This window comes from Microtus ochrogaster, chromosome 7, assembly GCF_000317375.1.
Source record: "Microtus ochrogaster isolate Prairie Vole_2 chromosome 7, MicOch1.0, whole genome shotgun sequence".
Lineage (NCBI taxonomy): Eukaryota > Metazoa > Chordata > Mammalia > Rodentia > Cricetidae > Microtus > Microtus ochrogaster.
Window position 1 is genome coordinate 917,183 of NC_022014.1, and position 5,497 is coordinate 922,679.

A 5,497-nucleotide genomic window follows, 5' to 3' on the forward strand; every position below is an offset into this window, starting at 1 on the left:
TCTCTCTCTCTCTCTCTCTCTCTCTCTCTCTCTCTCTCTCTCACACACACACACACACACACACACACACACACACACACTAAAGTCACAGTTGCACACAGAGACTCCCTCACAGAGAACACCCCCCTTTCACACATGGATGCCATCACACTCAGAGCTGCCAACCTTCCGTGCAGACGCCACCCTTACCTCCAGAAACCCAGAGCTCCCTGGTCACCCCCAGCCTGCTGTCCTCACAATGGGAAACACACAGATGCTCACAGGCAAACACACACACTGGACCCTGGAGGTGCTTGGGCGAAGGAGAGAAAGCAAAGCTGCTGAAGTCAGGACGGCGAAAAGGGAGGAGAGGGTTCCCTTCTTTAAAAAGGTGAAGGCCAAGAGTTATTTCCCAGCCAGCTCCTCTTCCTCCAGCCCAGCTCTCCACAGCATTCTGGGATGGAGGGAGAACCAGGAAGGCTGCCTGTGCCTCAGGCCCTCCTGCCTCCAGGACTTCTCCAGACTAAGAGCAACAGGTCTCCCTCTAAGGATCCACCCCCCCCCCCCCCCCCCGTCCAAACACGGTGCTCCCTACCTGTCCCTGACGCTAATGCATCCAATGAGCTGGCCTCCGTGAGAGGAGAGGACGAAGAAAATGAAAATGTCTTTACCTAAACAATCACACCCAAGCCCTCCTCTGACTGTCAGGAAGCCCAAAGTGAGGTGGAGACAGGTGCTCAGCAGAAACCTGGGTGCTCGCCCAACCAACCACTGAGAACAAGAGTCCTAAAGTGTTCTTGGGCACAGGAGTTCCACCCTCAACTCCTATCACCGGAGCTGACATCAGGTCTTAAGTCACAGTCCGGGCAGAATGGAATCCAGGCTGAGCTGGCCAGTCCCCAACCTGGAACAAGCCGGGATGCTGCTGACATTCCTAGCACTTGCCACTCTAGCTGTGGACAAGCCTGCAATGGTCCCTAGCTAGGCATGAGAGCAGACACCAGGACAATACAATACCGAAGGAAACCAACGAGGCAGGGCAATCCCACAAAGGCCAGGTGATCACCAATTGAGGAAAGCAGAAGGAACGAGGCACAAAAGAAATCAGGCAGTGGGGTATAAGGGAGCCATGGGACAGGGCGCCCAAGAACGTAGGCACTGGGGCCAAATGAAGACAGGTACTAGGGACTTCACCGAGCTAGGAGGTGTGGACAAATGAGGCCAGGCACTGGGGACTAACTGTGAGCTGGGAGGTGTGGACGAATGAAGCCAGGCTTCGGGGATCAAATGAAACTAGGCAAGAGGCCCACAGGATGTGAGAGAAGAGAGATATCAGGAACTCATCCCCTGTCTAGATGTCACCCCCACTGCCTAGGCCTCCCTCTCTGTAGCCCCCTCCCCCAGGCCGATGGATGCAGCCAGAGCCCCCTCCCCTCTCAGAGGCCTGGTCCGCCTGCAGCCAATGGGCCCCGGCCCCATCCCTGAGACCTCAGGAAGTCCCAGTCCCTCCCACCGGCTGCTGAGGCAGGGGGGCTGGGGAGAAAGCGCAGAGAAGAGAGACAGCTTGGCAGGGGGAGCGCCGAGCAGCCGCGGGGGGCGGGGGCCGAGGAAGGAGCGGGAAGCGCCGCGGCGGGCTGGGGGGGGGGCCTAAATGATCCTGAGAGAAGCTGAAACCAGTCCGGGTGATGTCAGCTGGAGAAGGCTGGTTATGTAATGGCTCTTCAGGTTCATTGGAGAGTCTTGCTAGATGGTGGCCCCAGCTGTTCCTCATCTCATCTGGATGAGAGAGGAGAAAATTTGGCTCAGCAGCAGCCTGAGGGTGTCTGCATGGGAGGATTTCCTGGTCTTGGAATGGGTCAGGGCAGAAAAAAACAAAACACAAAACAAAGGAGCGAAAGGAGAGGCCCGTTGTCTTAGTGCAGGCTTTGGAGAGGCCACCATCTGCCTTACTAACGGGGTTCCCTGGGTGCGACCTTCTGGGCTGGGTCTCTGACACAGGCAGGGCTACAGGGGAAAGGACATGGACCCCTGGAGAGTCAGTCCTGACCACAGTGCTGGGGAGCTAATACCTCCGTGTGGGCCTTTCACCACTAATGACAGGTCTCAAGCACCAGGCACTGTGTGTGACTCTGGCCCAGCCCCTGCATGGGCAAATGGTCTACCTTCTATAGGGCTCAGTTTCCTGGTCCTTAAAGCTGAGCTAACAGTGTGCTTGCCTAGCCTGCCTGAAGCCAAGGCTCCCACCCTCAGTGCCTCAAAGAACCAAACCAACAAAACACCAGCCTAATCCTGGGGCCCCCCGGAATCCCAGTCAGGGCTCTGTAGAGGAGGCCTTGGCCTCGGCTCAGCGCTTCTCGAAGGATGCCCGATACACACTTGATTGACAGCCAGTCCTTACTCCCCAGTCTGGAGCGCATAGAAGTCTCAACAAGCCCCACTTTCTGAGAGCAGCAGGACTTGAGTGTGAGTTGATGAATCCTGCAAGATTACTCTAAGAAACCTAGTCAAAGAGTCAAGGGCACTCTTCACAGCGGTGGAGGGCATGGTGGCGAAAGAAGCCACGTTCACCCTCTCTCACCCCTCCAGAAGTGTACCCCAGGCCCATCAGTCAGTCTGCTCAGCCCAGCTCCTCCCAGACCAGCGTGCCTAGGACCCTCTAGAGCAAGGGTTCCTTACTGTTCCTTTGGGCCGGTCTGTCTAGTCAGTGTTATCTGGATGGGTCAGCCCAGCGGGGTCACTTGTCCATCTAGAGACCCATTCCAAAGAGACTCACAGTCAAGATCAAGCTGGCTTCCTATGCCAGTCCCTCTGCCGACTTCCTCTGTGGCTTCAGCCAAGTCCCTTAATCTCCCTGAGCCTTGCTTTCCTCACCCGTAGAGTGGGAATGAAAGCCTGAGGCTCTGTGGCGTGTTTGGAATTCGATTATGCAAAGCACCTGGCCCTGAGCCGCTCTGGACTCCAGAATGAGAACGGAGCAGAGGGGCCGTCCCCACTCCAGGCCCTAGCCGAGCCACGGGAGAGCATGGCTGGCTTCCCAAACACAGAGATTCCTTTTACTTTTTACATTTTTATTTATTTTACTTTACAAGGGTGCAAAACTATTAGGCTTTTTGATAGAACCCGTATTTCAGACTTGGAATTTTGATCCCCTCCTGGGGTCGGCCACCTGCGGTACTCGGTACTGTGGTAGGGCTTCAGCCTGTCACTGGCCGTCAGGGGGAAAACCAGATCCAGTCTGCTGCGTGGCTCAGCGTGGCTGTCTGTGCGGCTCTGCTGAGGTGTGTGGCAGGTGCAGTGGATTTTATGCCTAGGGTCATTTTGGTTTCCCAGGGGTTTACAACACACCACCAGTCCTTAAGAGCCCAGAGACCTAGGCTTTATCAGATAACCCCTGCCCTAGCCTAGCTCCTTCTCTAGCCACCCTCAAGGGAAGGGGAGGTTCTGCATTCCTTTCTTCTTGTTTTGCTGGTTGCTTGGTTTGGGAGTGTGGATCTTATCTTCTGTAGCCCAGGCTAGCTTTGAACTTAGCTGAGACTGACCTTGAACTTTTGGTCCTCCTGCCTCTGCTCTGGCGTGCTGGGGTTACAGTTGTGTGCTCCACTGCCTGGTTTTTTATGGTTTTATGACCCAGGTCTTCTTAGAAACACTCGAGATACACCCTGACCTGTGTAACCTCTCTTCTTGCCTTAGCTTCTGGAGAAACTCAATTCAGTCTCTTGCCTCGATTTCTCTGGAGTAGCTAATGGGGGGGAAGGGGGTGTCACTCTGGTTTACTTACTTTGTGGGCCAACATGTGGGAGGTGCTCAGATGCTTGCTTAGCAAAGAAAGTCAAGTCTCTTCAACTTCTGGGCTTTGACATTTGGGGTGGGCTAATTCCTAGTGCACCCTTCTCCACGCTTCACCCCAGGAGTGACAACCCAGACCACCTCTAGATATCGCGGGACTTAGCGTGTACACACGTGCGTCTGGGCACTCTGAGTCACTTGATTCAGCTGAGACTGGGGTGTTCTTTAGGCCCTCAGTTTCCTATTATCCGACTATCAGAACTGGAAGAGAGAGAAGGGAGTTCCCCTCCCATCAGCTCTTAAACTGTTCGCCCCCACTGTGACTGTCTCAGCAGGGAACCAAGCAAGAGGCCTCCCTCAGCTTCTCTATAGCAAGCAAAAACAAAGGCAGGACAGGCAGGAGCCTATAGCAGGTGAGAGGGAAACTGAGGCAGGAGCTACCTAGCAATAGACTTCAGTGAACTTTTCAGAAAAGGTCATGCTGGAGCAGAGAGAAGAGCCAGTGAGGGCCATCCTGTGCTTGGGTAAATAAATCCCTGGGACCAAAGGGAGGGTGGGCAGCTATCAGTGGTATCTCCACAGCAGCCAAGCAACTGAAATACAGGAAGGACATAGAGTTCCTTGTACAGAAACTGCACATCCACCCCCTCCATCTTCCTTTCCCTACCAATCACAACACTCTGCCCTAGGGCATCCTTCCCTGCCCAGATGCTCTGACCCCAGTCATCCACTGCCCACAAATGGCTCCAGTAGGTCCAGGGTCCAGTAGCCCAGGCTGGACCTGGGATGCATGAGACCAGAACAAAGGAAAGGAATCCTCCAGGAGATGCCACGGATGTGAACACTGCCCTCTCCAAGGCTGGCTTTGCCGTGGTGCCAAGGCAAGAGCTGTCTGTCTCGCCACCTCTCAGTCCTTGTTGAAAAGTAGAAGCCATGGCCGGGCCTGCACGGCCACAGACAGAGAGGGCTTTCTTTGCAGCAGCTGGATGAGGCTCAAGGCTGTAATGAAAGGTCTGATTAGCCCCAGCTGGCGTCCCACTTTTCCTGAGCTGGAATAAAAAATTGCCTTGGTCATCCTTTCCCAGGCTCATCTCAAAAGCATAATCACCATCATCATAATTGATTACTATTTATTTTGCTCATTAATTGGCATGCACTCCCTTGTTACATGTGAATTAAATGGACCGAGACTATTTAGGGCCCGTGAAAGTTGTTTTCTCTCCTTCCGCACAGATTCCCGAAGCCCCTGTATACAAGGTACCCCCTTGATATGACCACACCCAGAGACTAGTAGTCATGGTGAGGTGGACCAGACGCGGGATGAAGAGCTGAGGAAGAAGCAGACAGAGTCCTGCTACAGCCTACAAGGGACAAGAGGGGTGTCTGACCTCCAAGCGTGTGCTCCGAGAGAGATGAAGGAGAGCAGGGTCGGGGAGAAAGGAAGAGGTCTTGGATGAGCAGGGATAGATTGCAGCTCTTCTTTCCAGGCCTTCCCAAGTATCAGCAGGAGTCGAATCTGGGAACCAAACTGGTAAATTTTGTCTCAAGACAGAGCTTGAGAGCCACCTGCATGCAAGCACAAAAGGTCGCAAAGCCCCAGACGTTGGAAATATGAGTCCCTGCGACTGTCCTGGCAGGAAGAAGGATTCTAAAGGAAGAGATGCCCTCTAGGTCTGGACCCTCTAGATGGACTTGGTAGGGAAAGGTCACCAGACCTCCTTATTTATAAGAG